This window comes from Nyctereutes procyonoides, unplaced genomic scaffold (assembly GCF_905146905.1).
Source record: "Nyctereutes procyonoides isolate TBG_1078 unplaced genomic scaffold, NYPRO_anot_genome, whole genome shotgun sequence".
Lineage (NCBI taxonomy): Eukaryota > Metazoa > Chordata > Mammalia > Carnivora > Canidae > Nyctereutes > Nyctereutes procyonoides.
The window spans coordinates 60,414,648-60,432,166 of NW_026575135.1; positions in this window are offsets into that span (position 1 = coordinate 60,414,648).

A 17,519-nucleotide genomic window follows, 5' to 3' on the forward strand; every position below is an offset into this window, starting at 1 on the left:
AAGTGTTGGAATGATAATAAGCAGAAAGGAAGTTTGCAGTAACAGTGAAATATAAGCCTCTTTATAGTCTCAATATCTTTTGTGGGCAATTTCCCTTGTTCTCTTCAAGACTATTGAGTTCATCAAGACGGCTTCATCGTTTTTGAGATCTCCCTCCACACTTGGAATATGACTGAAGAAACGTGAATCCCATCTGCCAGCTTTCACAGGTCAACTTTCTGGCTTGGATAAAACCAAAAACCATTTACTTTTTTTTTTTTTTTAAATGATAGCTTTAGAAATCTCAGCAACACAGAAAGTAACTTCCTTGTCTTTTGCTCCTCCTGTGGTCTAGCCTGCCTTGTTAGCTTTTACTGTAAACCTATTAAGATCAAGGCCAGGTCATGATCAGGATATTGAATGCTATCTGTTGATTCAGCATCCCACCTTCCCAACTCCATCCTGCCCCAGATAGATTTGGGTTGGGAGCCTTTGTGTATGTTGGGGTGGGGGTAGCAAGGGAAGAGAGAGAGAGAGAGAGAGAGAGGTTTCCTTTAAACCAGCTAAATTAATATTTACGTTGTTCCAGTATTAGAGAAACCACAGAAAATTATTAATCTGAAAAGGTTATAATTATCTTTAAAATGGTGGCAGCCATTGAAATGTAAATCCTAATGTGTGGGGGAGAGGGCTCCTGTTCTTGGTGCCTGGGGCCCCCTGCCCGGCTGCCACAGCTGCAATTGATCATTCGGAATCAAAGGCAGAGGGAGACATCTCTGATGGCACAACCGGGGAGGGGGGGACACTAGCAGAGAAAGATGCTCTGTTCTTTGGGTCTGTTATCAAAAAAAAAAAAAAAAAAAAAAAAAAAGCCAGAGCGCGTTTCAAATCTCTCTTCTGTTGAATGTGCAGCCCTTCAAAGCTTACCCACAATAAATAAAGTTTTCAAAACCCATAGACTCGAAAAGATTCATTGAAATTTCCTCTGAATTAAGCAGCCTCTCTCTTTCCTTGCCTTCCCCATCCCCCCCTTCCCCCCTCCCCAGTCTCTCTCCCTCTCTCATTACTGAGGCGGGCTCAGTTTGAAACAAATGTGAATTAGATTATAAAATATGAGACATCTTTAAACTCCTTTAATGCTTTCATTGATGGTATGGTTACTTTTTGGCCCACACTTCTGCTAAGAGAATGTATTGGTTCCATTGTTAAAGACCCTGCCTTCTAAAGAAGAGAAGACGAGGGCAAGGAAGGAAGACCCCCGTGATGAAGCAGGGACTGGAAGTGTGAATTCCCTGTGTTAGGCACAATCCCGAGGCCAAGGCTTCAGGAATTCACCAACAAATGACAGGAGACAACTGGAATCTCCCCCGGTCCCTGAATATTACTGACTGTGTAGACATTTCTCAAGGTCCATTAAATTCTATTTGACGTACATTAAAAAAGATTTAATCACAGATGCCAGTCAGCTAACCAACCCATTAATCTAGCTGTTTTTCCTAAGAAAATTGTATTTAAAAAGGTCTTTTTTCCCCAATTTAATTTAGTCATCCTTTTAAATTTCATGTATTTATCATGTAAATGCGCCTTATTTGCAAAAGAAAAGCGCAGGATTCAATGAAATAAATAGTTATTTCATTAAAATGGATACAAAAAACCCTGTGATTAGGGTAATTAATTTGCACACTAAAAGCTATCTTCCTGGTTCAGATCATTAATATTGATGGCCTTCGATTTTGTTCTCAGTAATGTTCCTTGAAATATACTCAGAACTGGCACCGAGGCTGAAAGAGCAGCCATTGGAACACAAGTAAAAATGAGGCATCAGTGTGTGTTTGGGCCTCCCGCTCTTCCCTCTTCTTCGACCAAGAACTAGCTCGCAACGTGAAGTCCTGTGTCCTGTGTCCCAAAATAAACTGGGCAAGTGCTGTCTGAACGGGTCGGTGCTGTTTATTTTATCTCGAACGTCAGTTATCGATGCCTGCCACTTATTGACGTGTGTCTTCTTTGGGAGGAGAAAAAAACCATTTAAATTGCAAAATAACGTTACAAGAGATTATGTCTAGCTACCACATACTGTTACGCACAGCACTGCCAGATAACAAGGCAAGGGCTGTCAATATACCTTTCTCATTAGATTTGCATCTGCATATTATGCAAATAGGTTTGAGCAAGTTTCCACTTTGATAGCTCTCTGCCACAAGTTTGAGTCAAGGCACATATTTTGTTTCAGTTCTGTTCAGCAGATGTATTCCACCAAAGACCTTGTAGAAAAGGTGTCATATCAATGTGGTGCACTATTAAATGCAGCTGTAGGCTGCATTCACATGAAAATCAAATCCTGGAACAATTTTAGATTGCCTCACCTAGCTGTGTCAGCATGCTCAACATTCCTGGTGATGGAAAACAAATTAACATTCTGCACTGGATGTATGTGTGTGCAAACGAAATCATAGAGCTACACGGGAGCTGGTTGGTATCTTGACTTGCATTTTGGGGCTTGCTGACAGGGATGTTGCTAAGGCTTTTTAATTACAGACAGAAGTATGATTTGTAAGATTGGTTTTCATTTTCCAAGTGCTTTTTTTTTTCTTTGTGCATTTGAAGCTCCTCTTGCAAAAGATTATAAAGTTGTCCGAAGTTAGCCAAATTACCTTCTTGCCACTCCTCCCGGGACCCTTACTTTAGACCATTAAATTTTTTCCAAATACTGGGACTCCCAAATATAGGGCTTTCACAGGCTGTGTTGTTGCTTGGGTGTTGAAGTGCCTGTGCTAACATTTTAACACCGTTTAATTGAGTGAAGAGTGTATGGCGGGCTCTGTCCCACTTCAGATCTTGATAGCGTGTGGTCCATCTCTGATCTTGCATAGATCCGAATTGGTTCAGTTTTATACTTTGAAGAGCAAAGAAATCAGAGATTAGCAAATGAGGACAGCTTCATGCATTTCTATGGTGTTTTCTATGCAAAACCAAATGAAAAACCTAGCCAGAACTCTTTTAGACACTTCATCTCAACACGGAAAAAAATAACATAAAATAAACACCCAAAAGCAAAAACGGAAAAAAAATGGTGGAGGTGGGGAGGAAAAAAAAAGTGGAAGTTTTCTAAATCTACTCCAAGGCTACTACTCACTGGGGCTTCTTTGCCCATCTTGTTTTGTGCAGCGCTTCAAGTGGGGCTCTCTAGGAGCTCTGTAATAAGAGAGGGTGCTGCTGCAGAAGGCAACGTGCTAATTAAAAAGAGGAACACACCACAAATCTGCTCGTTATTATTCATGGCAAGTGTGCAGCAAATCACTTAGCTGTTTGCTTTTAAAATAAAAGCTTTTTTGTTAACCCCATTTTTTCTTTCTTCCCTTACCTTTTTTTTTTCTTTTTTGTTTCTTTTCTTTTTCTTTTCTCCCCCTAGCCTGCCTTGTTTAAAAAGACACGCATGGTCTCAAAGACTTTTTCTAAAGAATGACATTGAAAAGACATTGCCCCGAGGTTTGGTAGAGCAAAAGCCTGGATCATTTGTACTGTTTAATGTCATGCCTTTTCTCCCCCCCCCCCCCCCGATTCTTTTTTTTTTTTTAAACATCTATTCACCCATTACAATATGCCTTCCACAATATGCTTCCTTTAACTGACTCCAGATTAAAAGTAGGTGAGATGAGTAGGGAGTATTATTCCAGGGTTGTTGTTGTTGTTGTTTCCCTAGCATTAAGCAGGAATGGTAATAAGAAAAGCAGTTTTGTGTAACTCAGATCCCCCAGATGCTGACATGAGGATGGATCCGTAGCCTAATTATTAAGCCATGTTCATGTTTATTAAGACACCAGACACTGCATAAAGGGGAAATATCATTATTCTAGGAACAAAAATCCTCGGTCCCCCAACAGAGTCTAAATTCAAACCCCATCATCTGGGACTTCTACATTCCAGTACCTTACAGAGGCAAAACAACAACTGACCCTGGCTTTCGTCATCACTAACCTTCTGCATTTGCCTTTTGGAAATCTGTCACCATTGCAAGGAAGCTATTAAAACTATTCTTTCAGATTTATAGAGCCCTTTCCTTCCAAGGCATCTAAGAAGTTTATAAATGAGCAGTATGGCCACACATTGCATCATTCCCCTCGATGTCAGACTCCTTATTTTCCAAGTGTCATGGCTCAAGAATATGAAGATTATATAGCTTCCTCAAGAAGAACACAGGAATAAGAATGTTCAAAGAACTGCTTGTTCTGTTACATCTGGGGTACTTAGGAAGCAGTTTCAATATTGCTCTTCTTCTGCTTCATTTCTTTCAGACGATGCTGTTTAAATCAGATCTTATAAGCTTTGGGTGGTAAGTCTGTTGTCTGGATGTAAGTTCCACCTCTCTTTCTGATGCTCCTTAGATTCACAAAAAAGTATTAAACTTTTACTCAGAAGGAGAATTGTTCATGTAGAAAGACAAAGCTAAACTGTTAAGTATTAGATTTGTGCAGCCATTTCCAAATGTCCTGCGTTACTGCGGGCTTTGGTTCTGTTTGCTGTGATTATTTCACTTCAGCTCCAGGGTGTCCGCTGAACATTCACAGTACAGTTATGACATTGTAGGTAACCCTCTACTCTTTGGTAGACTGGCTGGGTTTGTATGAATTTGCCCTTGGTGATCCTGTTCTATTCCTTGATGCTGTTCGGTAGGGTTCATGGATTACTCAAGGACCTGGGAAGATCATAGTGGTAGCTCCAAAGGACTTTGCAGGTTTCATGGCTTACATCTGTTCATTTTGAACCAGAGTGTGCTGCTATGTTAGTGTTGTCCTGATAGGTTGAACAATTGAGGAAATTTCTATTTTAGACGAATGGCAAATGCCTTATCTTTCTTTTGTTATAGGCTAAATTGGGCCTCTCCCCCACTATGTGTCTGTTGAAGTCTTAACCCTCAGTAACTCACAGCATGATGATATTTGGAGACAGAGCCTTTAAAGAGGTGATTCCCTTAAAATGATGCTACTAGGGTATCCTTACAAAACTAATCCAGTATGACTGGTGTCCTTTTAAGAAGGGAACATTTGGACACACAGACTAAAGATATACCCACACAGATGAAAGTCCATATTAAGAATCAGCAGGAGGGTGGCCATCTGTAACCCCAGGATAGAGGCCCCAGAGGAAACCAACCCTCTTGGCACTTTGATCTTGTACTTCTAACCTTATGAACTGTGAGAAAATAAATTTCTATTGTTTAAGCCACCCAGTCTGTGCTATTTTGTTATGGCAGCCCTATCAAACTGATCAACTTCTGTTGGATGGTGTTGGGTTACATTTTGCTTGATTGCAGAAACTCTTCATTATGATCATAATCTTAATAGCATTCTGATGAGTAATCCATACAGTTCACCAAGTCTTACAAATGGCTGTCAATGTTAATTTCAAATTGACAAATGAGAAGACTGCCTCTGTGATGCTAATCTTCAAATGTATCCTTATTTTATTGGCAGAAAATCTGCTCTCCTTTTCTCCTTGGCAGTCTTATATTCAAGAGAATTTATCAAGTTATTTCATTTTGAATTTTTAAAAGGAGGCATGTTTGTGAATTTTATTTTTCCTTAATTGATTCTTGTTTAAAAAGGTCAAAAGCACTCTAAATATGAAGATCAGGTTTATTAGATTAAAACTGAAAATGTTATAGTCAATATTGATGTGATCATAATACTGGTCCTGTATTTATAATTTTGGTGTTTTATTTATTGTGGATTTCTTGCATAAGTTTTCTTTTTAAACGTGTTTCATTAATGTATCAGTTTTATTGATCATGGAGTTTTTTGTGTCCCTTGCGTTTTGTTCCTGGGTGCCTTGTGTGCCTCACACCAGTCCTACTTCTGGATGTGTAAGCAAGTCATGTTTCTAGTCACATCTGGGCAATCTGTTTCTGCCTCCATAGCCCATGGGTGCATGGCCCCAGAATGGCTTAGAGGCTGATTTTGATGGTCAGGAAACATCAGAGTGGATATTAGTTCATTACCTAGAAAATTCCAGAAGGTCTTGAAGCTATTTCACTTTCCTGTAAAGAGGGAGAGGATTGGCTGAGCTTCTGACAGTTTTATAAGTAGGGAAAAAAAATCCCAATTTGGTGTCATAATAAAGTTGGCATCAAAAGGGGGAAGGGGAAATCTCAAGATATAGGGTACAAGTGGGGCAGAGAAGACAGAAAAAGAAAACAAAAAAAGCATGAAGAGAAAAATCTGTAAATTTGTGGACAGCGCAGGCCTGGAAACCCTTCCTGTTCTACCTAAATGCTGGAAATGCAATGCAGACTATAAGAATAGCAGTTATTTTCAAGGGTATTGCACAACAGGAACCCTCATAGTCTCCTGGTGGGAGTGTAAATTTTCTTTGATGAGAATTTTGACAGTTTATGTTAAGGTTTGAATTCTTCATGCCTGTGATTCAGAAATTCCACTCCTAGGTATGTAGCTTAGAGAAACTCTCACATCTGTGAATGGAGAGATACTAGAAATACTCAAGGTGGCATTGATTACAATAGCAACCAAATAGGGAACAACCAACTGCTTCCCTTAGGGGATAGATAATGAGTTATGCTATATTCCTAGAAGGAAATGGTAGACAGTAGGTAAAATGAATAAATTAGACCTACCTGTGTTGATATATAGATAAATCTCAAAAACAAAACTAAAAAACACTGGTGAAGATGTGGAGAAATCAGAAGCTTTGAGTGTTGCTGGCAGAAATGTGAATTGGTACAGCTGTTGTGAAAAAGTTTGGTGGTTCTTCAAAAAACTAAATGTGGTGGTTAATTTGATGTGTCAACCCCACTGGCCTAAAGCATGTCCGGATTGGGGGGGAAGCAGTATTTCTGGGTGTATTCTTGAGCATGTTTCTGAAAGAGGTTAGCATTTGAATTGGCAGACTGAGTAAAGATTGCCCTCAGCAACTTGGATGGGCAGTGCCCAATCTGATGAAAGCTGAATAGAAGGAAAAAGCAGAGGAAGAGCTAATTTGCTTTCTTTGTGTTGTGTATAGCTTGTCAAATCAGAAAGGTTTTCATAGCTATGTACAAATGCACTCCATTGATATGTTCTAGGTGTCTGATAGAATTTTCCTCTGGATCTGTATGGTCACAGGAAACTTTGAATCCAGGTCTACTCCATTAGGGATAAGTAATCAATTTGAAAAGTTTCCATTTTGTCCTGATTTGACTTGATGGTGGGCTTTTTTAGGCAACTAAATTGTATTTCAGGAGGCTTGGAGCCTGCTTAAGATTCTCTCTCCCTCTGCTCCTCTCCACTTGTGCTCTCTCTCTCTCTCTCAAAAAACCAACCAACCAAACCAAAAAACCCCAACTACTATTTAATAACCTTCCTTAAAAAAAAAAAAAATAACCTTCCTTAGATTTTTCTGCAACTGACATAAAACAAAGTATGGTGTCTGTACCATGCTGTAGCTGGTTAGCTCTCTGATTCTAGGATTATATTATTCAAAACGACAAATGTGGCAGCAGGAGTGATTACCATCTGTGTCATAGTTGGGTGGTGGAAGTTAAAAGCACCGATAAGAGAAACAGAGGCAATGGGGCTAAAGTTCAGCTTCCCCATTTGTATTACTGCATCGATCTTCAAATTTTCTTACCAGTAAAATAAAGATAACAATGTCAACCTCATAGAGTTGCAATGGCATAATGCCTGGATATACCTAGCATGTGGCAATTTTCAACATAAAATGTTTTTGAGGTGCTATCACTTGCATCCTTCTCAAAAAGTCTTATTATTTTCACTTTCATCATCCTGAAGATGTTTCTTTTACTTCCAAATGGGGGAAAAGCACATTCAGATGCCTTTTTACTAGCTTAAAAATGCTAAGTTTTTGAATTTAACAATTCTTCATGACTGTAGTGATAACCTCTTAAAAAGTCAAGTTAAAGTCCACTAAGTTTTTATACTTGGGTTTATGGGATTTTTTTTTTTACCCTTAATAGAGGAAGCTTTATTTAAAAATTTATACTAGTGTGTTCCAGTGAATATGTGTGTGACCTGAAATGAGAGGTTTTAGGGGAGAACATAAAGTGTAAGGTGGCAGAAGTTCTGAATTATATTATTGTGCTATTTCTCAGATTTCTGGTTGAACTTGAAAAGGTAACTCTTCTCTTGATTTCAATCTTCCTATGAGTCAAATGGGGATGACAGTATCCATTAGCTGTTACACATTTCTACCTTATTAAAAAAAAGGGGGGGGGAGGGTTGCTATCAGGATTGATGAGATGATGTTTGTAAACAGCTCTGAGCTCTTTGGGAGGCAGATGTTCTATAAATACAAATTATTAATAAAGTATTTATACTGATGATTGCAGGGAATGTTAGCAGTTCTGGAGTAAAGAACTCATCAATTATTTCACACATTCAGTAGGAGGGGAAAGTATGCCTATGGAACAGAGATGCTCAACAGGCTCATTCAATTCTTGGAAAATGTACTACTGTGACATTGGAATGGCACCAACTGCAATGATACCAAGAAATTATTTTAGTTAGACTCTTAACAGGTTACAAGGATATCTCAATATTAGTGACATATTGCTAAGGATACCTGAAAAGCAGGGAACATGAGACTGTATTCTATAGATGAGAAGTCAGACTCCAAAGAAGTATAAGTTCACTTGTCCTGTCCAGGGAAAAGAACTCTTGTCATCTCAGAGGACATCTGTGTCGTACTTTATTTATTCTGCTTTACTCATTACTGTGTTTCTTTCTCTCTCTTCTACTATAATGATATTACATTTTTTCTTCCTCTATCATCTCTGTCTCTTTTTACTCACCTCTTTATTTCATTTCTTTTGATTTATGGCTTCTCCATCCTCATGGTTTCTGCTTCCTAATTTCTCCATACGTGGTTCTTGTCTTTTGCTTTACTCTGCTGCCAGTGTTTCTGTCTCACATCTGATTTTGAATCCCCTGAGAGAATGGAATTGAGTTGACTATTCAGATTGAGTAGTCACAAATAGGTGTAAGAAGTATTTATTGTGAGAAGTTCTCCATGCTGAGTTACTTCACTGGCCTACTTGCTTTTTCCCCCCCTTTTTTTTGGGGGGGGTTCTTTTTGTAATATACACTGATTGTTATTACACTGAGTTGTGGAGAGAATTACAGGAGACATTAGACAAGGAATGGAAGCCAATTGAAAGAAATAGCCTTTGGCCACTGAGCCCAGAAGTAGCTTAAGGGCATGTCAATCTCAGTGCTGTATGAACTGTCTATTCATAAAATGAAAGAGATAAGGAGGAAAGTTTAGGGGGCTGATACTTATTTCTCTAAACATTTTAGTTCCTTTATATGTTATTCCTTCTGAATATTCAGACTTACACTAAGGGACTATGTCAATTTGGGATTATTGCTTTAACAATCTTGTTGATGGTGTCCATCGCCATAAAACTTTTTAAAATTCTATATTGAAATATGTTAATCTATTTTAATGATCTCTGAACTTAATATCTTGATTTTAAAACATTTCCTTAACCAAAATTATAGATGTATTTTCCAGTAATGTCCTCTAGTACTTGATATTTTTCCCTGCTGTTGTTTTCACTTTCAGATCTTTACTTATTAAAGTGAGAGAAGCACTTTATGAGAAACCTTTTGTAAATTACTCTTGGTCTTTGAGACATTAAAAGGAATAAATATGTAGAGACTTTACATGACGTAAGTAATGTCATAATTCATTTTTAGCAATATTAAAACTTTATATCCAAACAAAAAGGAATATAATTTCTTCTTTCATGAAATGGTTATAAAAACTGACCATACAAGAGGCCATAAGGAAACTCTCATTATATTTCCCAAGGGGTAACCTGCCTCCCTTATAATTCAGCTGCTTTCCTAAGCAACTTTTGAGTGAAAGAGTAGCTCAGAATTGAAATTGAAGGTTATTTAAAAATAAACACATCTGAAGCACTGCTCATAAACAAATCTGGGATAGAACCAACTCTACTCAGAAGAAAATCCATAGCATTAAAGGCCTTTATTATTAAACAAGAATGAAAAGTATATCAACTAGACATGGATTTAAGAAATCAGACAAACAGCAACTAAAGCCCAAAACAAGAGAGAAGCATAAATAAAGGTTAAAAAAAAAAAAAAAGTAAATCATGCTGGCAAATAGTAAACAGAAGTACGTAAAATAATAAACTAGAAAAGAGGGGAAAGGTAGATTTAAGAAGTAAATCTAAGAACTTTGAAAAGCCTAGTAATGGAACCAAACTGTTGGCCTGGCTAGATAAGAGAGAGGGAGAGACGACTCTGTTATACACAGAAAACCATACGCAGAGAACAAGTACCATGATTCTGTTCTGATGGGCAATAAACGTAAAATCTTTGAATTACATAATGCTTTCCTGAGAAAATACAAATGACCAAAAGTGATCGATGCTAAGCTGAAAACCTGCATAGAGATAAATCATGAGAATATAGTAAGGAGAGAAAAGGGTGACCCGGATAAGAGAAACTCTAAGTTAGATTAACAGTACAAAATAAGAAAATCCCCAAAAAGACCTGTATGAAACTATAACCAATCATGAGGAGGGAAGGTGCTTCTAGTACATTGAGGAAAAGTGGGGTTATCCAATGAAGTGTGCAGGGTAATTTAGTCATAATTTGGAAATCTATCCTTTAATATCCTTATTTCATCACTTACACCAAAATAATTTTCTATTAGAGTAAAAATTTTAATGTTAAAAAGAAACTAGAATATCCAGCGAATCTTAGTATAATCTTCAGAGAAAAAAACTGTCTAATGTGAACCCAAAGACAGAAGCCATAAAGGAAGAATCTGTTTGAGTAAACCAGGTGTAAATTTAGAAGTTTTATTTTCAAAATTACTCAAAACTATCAGGGTGCCTGGGTGGCTCAGTCAGTGAAGCATCTGCCTTTGGCTCAGGTCATGATGATCTCATGTTCTAGGGATGGATTCCTACATTGGACTCTGCACTCAGTGAGGAGCCTGCTTCTCCCTCTCCTGCTGCCCCTCCCCCTGCTCATGCTCTTTCTCTTTCTTAAATAAAATCTTTTTAAAAATTACTCAAAACTGTCAATTCAGTTTAAAAAGAACTTGGGAGAATATTGGCAATGTATGTCCTAGAAAGAGTGCTGCTATTCTTCATAAATAACAAGTTGCCACAAATAAAGAAAATGATAATGCTCTAAAGGAAAACTAGACTCAAAATTAAAAAAAACACAAAACACCAAAAGTCCAGAGAAGCTATTCAGTTGGCTTATGAAACAAATGATCAACCTTGCTGCTAATTGAGAAATGCAAAGTAAAAAATTTTCACCTTTTATATCTTTTAATTGGTAAAGATGGAAAAACTGGGAAAAGTAAACTCCCATACCTTGTTGGTAATTGTTATTGTAAAAGTATAGATTTTTTGAGGAGCAATATAGCAAAATTTACTGAGACACTTGACCCTTGTAAAACACAGGTTTGAACTGCTCAGCTAGATTTTTTTTTCAATAAATGGAGTACAGTACTGTAAATGTATTTTCCTTAGGACTTTTTAAAAAAAGATTTTATTTATTTTTTCATGAGAGACACACAGAGAGAGGCAGAGACCTAGGCAGAGAGAGAAGCAGGCTCCCTGTGGGAAGCCTGATGCAGGTGACTCGATCCCAAGATCCTGGGATCTCGACCTGAGCCAAAGGCAGATGCTCAACCAGTGAGCCACCCAGGTGCCCCTCCTTATGATTTTCTTAACATTTATTCCTCTAGCTTACTTTATTATAAGAATACAGTATGTAATACATATAACACAAAATATGCATTAATCGACTGTTACTGGTAAGGCTTCTGATCAATAGTAGGCAATTGGTAGTTAAGTTTTAGGGGACTCAAATCTTATTCTTGGGTTTTGGATTTCGCGAGAAGTCAGCACTTCTAACCCCCATTGTTCAAGGTTCAGCTGTAATTAATACTTGAAGTATCTTTAAGAAAGCAGGGTTACAAAGAGGAAAAGTATATTCTAGGTAGCTCATTATAGTTATTGTTCCCTGTAAGTTTTTGGTAGTAGTAAAAGACAGGTGACAGACTGGATGTTCTAAAATAAAGTATTGATTCACCAAATCATAATGTATTCTTATGATGAATTCTACAGAGCCATCAAAATTATGTAGATGAGTGCTTACTTTTGTGGAATATTTTCCTAACATATTAAATAATAGGAAACAAAGCCTCCAAGAGTAAAATCTCACTTTTGTTAAAATGTATCTACTTAAAAAAAAATCTGGATTGTTATAACCAAGATACTGACAAAGAGTCCATTTGGATTAAATTATATTGGGGACAAATGATTATCTTCTAGTAACTTATTTTCTGTCATAATTTTTTATAACAAATAGGCCATGTACTTGCAGTAAAATAGTGAAATGTTAACAGAAAAAAGTATTGATTCTTTGTTATTTTTTTATTGCATTGCCATGAACAAATATTTTTCCTTTGTTTTTTTCCCTTGAAAATGTTCAAACATGTGGAGAAGTTGAACGAGGAGTACATTGACAAGTTATAAACTTTTTATATAGCTTTGGCAATTATTTTGCTATATCTCTCTTTCTTCTACATACAACTGTATATATATATCTATACACACACACACACACACACACACACACACATCATGACTCTTTGCCCCTAAATACTTCCCCATGTACCTCCTAAGCCAAAGAACATTGCCCCGCATAAGCCCAATACCATGACCAGGCCAAAGGAAATCACTGAGATTCCTCATTCCGGCTCTGAAACAACAGTTGCCTAGTTTCTCCTAGGCCTTCAAAATAAATACACTTTTCCGTGCTTCGTGGATGTGCTGCTAAAAATTACGTGCACAGAGAGTCATATGTTCCCTTGGAATTCCACTTTATTTAGAAATGCAACATGGATGGGATTTTTCTTTTTCTCTTTTCCGTGTGTGTGTGTGTGTGTGTGTGTGTGTGTGTGTGTGTGTGATATTTTTCTGAGTGCTTTTCCTAAGAGGTCACTGGACTGCCTTTTCCCAGGAACTATTTTAGATTTGGCTTTCAAAGGACATTGAGGCGTACCTTGCAGAAGGTCTCCTGGCTTATTTCCTGGCACAATGCCTTGTTGTTTCTGGTACCCAAACTGCACAGAGCTTATGTATTTTTTAACAAAGTATTTTCTGGCCCAATGTTGGTTAAAAAATTATATTTATGAACCTAAAACTTTGTACAACTTTTTAAACAGAATACCAGAATGGTCTCTTAAGATCCAGATTCAGCTGTTAGGACACCACAGTGTAGGGCATGCTTTGGAAAGCAGGCTGAAATACGGTGCCCCATCAGCAAGTCTTGTTCACAGTAGTCACTGTTTGGTAATCAGGAAGCAATATTTTAAGCATGTTATGACCTAACAGGGTAATTTGTTACTTATGTATGTAGGCAATTTGCTGTAGTTTAGTTACCTTTTAAGAAATCACTAGGGGGCTTTGTATTAAAGTATGATGGATTATAATTCTTTTCCACTTAAAATAAGAGAAAATAGGCTCCTAATCAGCATTTTTAGGAAAAATGTCCTTTTGTTTTGTAGGCATGAAGTACTTGCGTTAAGCAAGAGACCCTTATATTTATTTAATTTTAGTTTTCCCGTGGGCTAAATGTGGAGTCTTTAACACTCAAGGCATATTAATTCTCTTTGCTTCATTCGTAAAATGGTGATAATATCACCTTCTTCCCAGGAAAGATCACATCAGAGTTATAAGTAAACGTATCAGTGGAAAGATGCAGAAGTGCTTTCTGGTTTTATCTTTTTTTTTTTTTTAAGATTTTATTTATTCATTCATGAGAGATAAAGAGAGAGAGAGAGAGAGAGAGAGAGAGAGAGAGAGACAGGGAGAGGGAGAAGCAAAGCAGGCGCCATGCAGGGAGCCTGACATGGGACTTGATCCCGGGTCTCCAGGATCACACCCTGGGCTGAAGGCAGCACTAAACCACTGAGTCACCCCGGCTGCCCTTTATGGTTTTATCTTAATGGATACTGATAGACTCCCTTCATGCAGATTAGAATATCCTAGGAACAGGACCATCCTATCAAAAAAATGGAATAAACAGGCATAAAAATAATAACAAAGCCCTACTTACTCACCAACTATCAGATGCCAAGAATATTCCTAGAGAGAGTTATTATTCACCATAGTGAAGACATTAGAGTATGAAAATCTTTTTTTTTAATTTTTATTAATTTTTTTTTTAATTTATGATAGTCACAGAGAGAGAGAGAGAGAGAGAGAGAGGCACAGGCAGAAGGAGAAGCAGGCTCCATGCACCGGAGGGAGCCCGACGTGGGATTCGATCCCGGGTCTCCAGGATCGCGCCCTGGGCCAAAGGCAGGCGCTAAACTGCTGCGCCACCCAGGGATACCCTAGAGTATGAAAATCTTAAATGAGCCCATTACTGTTTCAGAGGAGATCCACATGGAAAAGATATGTTATAGGTGGAATCCCAGGTATTTTTAGGATAGTGAAAACTATTCTGTATGAGATTCTAATGGTCTGCACACATCACAATACTTTTGTTAAAATTCATAGAGCATCCAATACGACGAGTGAACCCTAAGGTAAGCTCTGAGCTCTGGGTGATAATGATGCATCAGTGTAGGCTCTTAGACTCCAGCAAACATAGCCTGATATAGGATGATGATGATAGGAAGCTGTGCACATGTAAGGAAAGGGTACATGGGAACTCTCTGCTCTTTACACTCAATTTTGCTGTGAATTCACAATTGCTCTAAAGAATTTTATATTTAAAAAATGAGGCATATTGAAGAGGCTAACTCTGTGAGCCATATAATAGGAAACCATTTTCTTCATTCATTGTGTCCAATTTACTTTGTCAAATCTCCAGGTTGTATTGCATAACTTAACAGTAAGTCTGGACCAGCCTGAAGCTTTACTTGAATCTCTTCTCTTTTCCCCTTTGAACAGGCGTAAGCTGGGACCCTGAGAGCTTGAGTAGGTGGGATGGGGCAGAGAAGGTAGGTGATCTTGCTTGGAGACACCTGTCCACTTCTTGAAGGCCTAGGCCCTCCTGTGGGTTGGGGCAAAGAGCAGAGAGAGAAGGGGAACCGTTGTCTCTGTACCCAGTGTCTGATATTGCAGCTGTCTTTCTGCTGTGTCTGCTTCTCTCCAGAGAAGAGTGTAGGCTGGTGAGTGCAAGGCCTTGGTCCACAAATTTAATAGGCATTAGGGAAAGTGTCTAACCTCCTATGTAAGTGTCTCTCTTTAGAATGGGTTATCTTTAGATGGTTCCTGGTTGGAAAGCACATTTGCCTAGTACATTCTAAAGAGAGCCACTCCCAGGGCAGCAGCAAAAACGCCTGTCAGCATCCTGTTTGGGCAGTCATATTTTGGTTTGGTTCACTTCCAGCTCTGCAGCTGTCCTCTGCTGGTGAGGCTGACTTATCATAGAGGATGTGTTTGTTTGCCTTGGAGGGGCAGCTTTATATCCAATCCCCTCCAATATCAAGAATTCAGAGAGAGGCAGCCATGTACTGCCGCCTTAGCCCTGCTAAGTAGTCCATGCCTCAAACCCTTCCTCCAAGCAGGACTTTCATCTTTCTTCACTCGATTTGCCTGAAAACCACCTAGGCAGCTTTATGGCTGCTTATTTCACATAGAACATCTAGGAGCCTTTCCACAATCTCTGAGATCACTTAAAAAAAAAGATTTATTTATTTATTTTGGAGAGAGAGAGAGAGAGAGAGAGAGAGAGAGAGAGAGAGCTCACCAGCATACAAGTGGCAGTGGGAGGGGCAGATGGAGAAGGAAAGAGTGCAGAGCCTGACACACAGCTCTACCTCATGACCTGAGATCTTGGCCTGAGCTGAAACCAAGAGTTGGATGCTTAACTGATTGTACCACGAAGGGTGCTATAAATGACCTCAGAGATTCTCTGAGGTTGTGAGACCCTAGTAAGAGTTGTGGAACCCTAGAGTGGTGGTATCTTCTCTCAGTTTCTTCTTAGACACTCAATAGTGTGGTCTCTACTCAAGCTCTGCTCAGACAATTCTGGCAATCTTTCTGCCTTTGAGAAATTTTCAAGTGAGAAGCAAATATGTATATATCTTTAGAGGTCTTCCTTCCTCCCCACCCCCCAGTTCCAAAGATATGTGTCCCATACATCCACTAACCTTACTATTTGTTGCTCAGGGCATGGGTGAGTCTGCAAATTTTGCATTTCTTCAAGGATCCACCTGAGAATAAGATGCTAGTTTCTCTGTCTCCCTGGCATCCCTGGTCTCTTTGAATGAGTTTCTTGGAGGCTTTCCTCCTCTCCTCCCACCCTCGACATACAAAAGGTTCATTTTGGGAGGAAGATTCACTCTGAAGACTCCAGTGAATCTCTTGCCATATCATACCTCAGCTTGTGAGGCAGAGGAAGGGTGAGGTGAAGGATTGTGGAAAGTAGCTGTTAGGACTAACAGTAGTTTTACTGCCTTCTTTGTAAGCCTCCAAAACATTGACCTGTTGCATTATGGGCATCATCTCTTTAAAATGTGGGATTCCTTTTTTTTTTTTTTAAGATTTTATTTATTTTTCCATGAGAGACACAGAGAGAGAGGCAGAGACATAGGCAGAAGGAGAAGCAGGCTTCCTGTGGGGAGCTCAATGCAGGTCAAGCATTCTTGGGCCCAGGATCATGCCCTGAGCCAAAGGCAGACATTCAACCACTGAGTCACCTGGGTGCCCCTAAAATATGGGATTCTTAATGTTCTCTTGACCTCAGCTTTGGTCTCCACACCCTGATACTGAGGCAACAGGAAAAATTCTTCCACTATCCTCTTATCAACATTTGGGGTTAGAAAGGTATGATGCCTTTGATGAAGTTCTATTTTTTTCACATTTTTTTTCCAGGGTTTTGTATATGACTCTGTGAAGAATAACTTTTTTAAGAAGGAGGGTGGAAAAGGTATCATCCTACCATCACCATCCTCCCAACCATTGCTGAATGATTCATATTTTGCAAATCTTCAAAATTCCACAGGCTAGCATGTTCTGAATAGGTAAAAGAAAAGAGACATTGTGAGTGATTAAGGGAGATATATCTGTCAACGCTGTGAAAATAAAACATGTGGTATCATGAAGCTTTCTGTAATTTCACATAATCTTCTCAAGTGATAGTAAACCAAGCATCAGAAAAACGCACCTAATCCTCTTGTGGATTCACCATTCACTTGCTCACCAATTAATCATCTGAATCTTGCTTGACTTCACATAATGGCCTTGTCTGAGCATGAATTGTCCCCGGCAAGCTGCTTTGACAACTCCTCCACCCCCTTCAGTATTTTGGAAGCAGAATGGATGCAGTGCTTGCCTCTGTGCAAGAGATTAACTGGAATGGCCCAATGGAAAAATCTTGCCTGGTCGAAGAAATGCAAGTCCTGACTTCCATTCTAGTATCTGGCCGGGCAGCTGTGGGGACATCTAGGCCTTATTTCTTCCTTTGTAAAATCAGATGAGGATTATATTAAAAGCCTCAGAAGTTCTCCTCTGCTACACAATC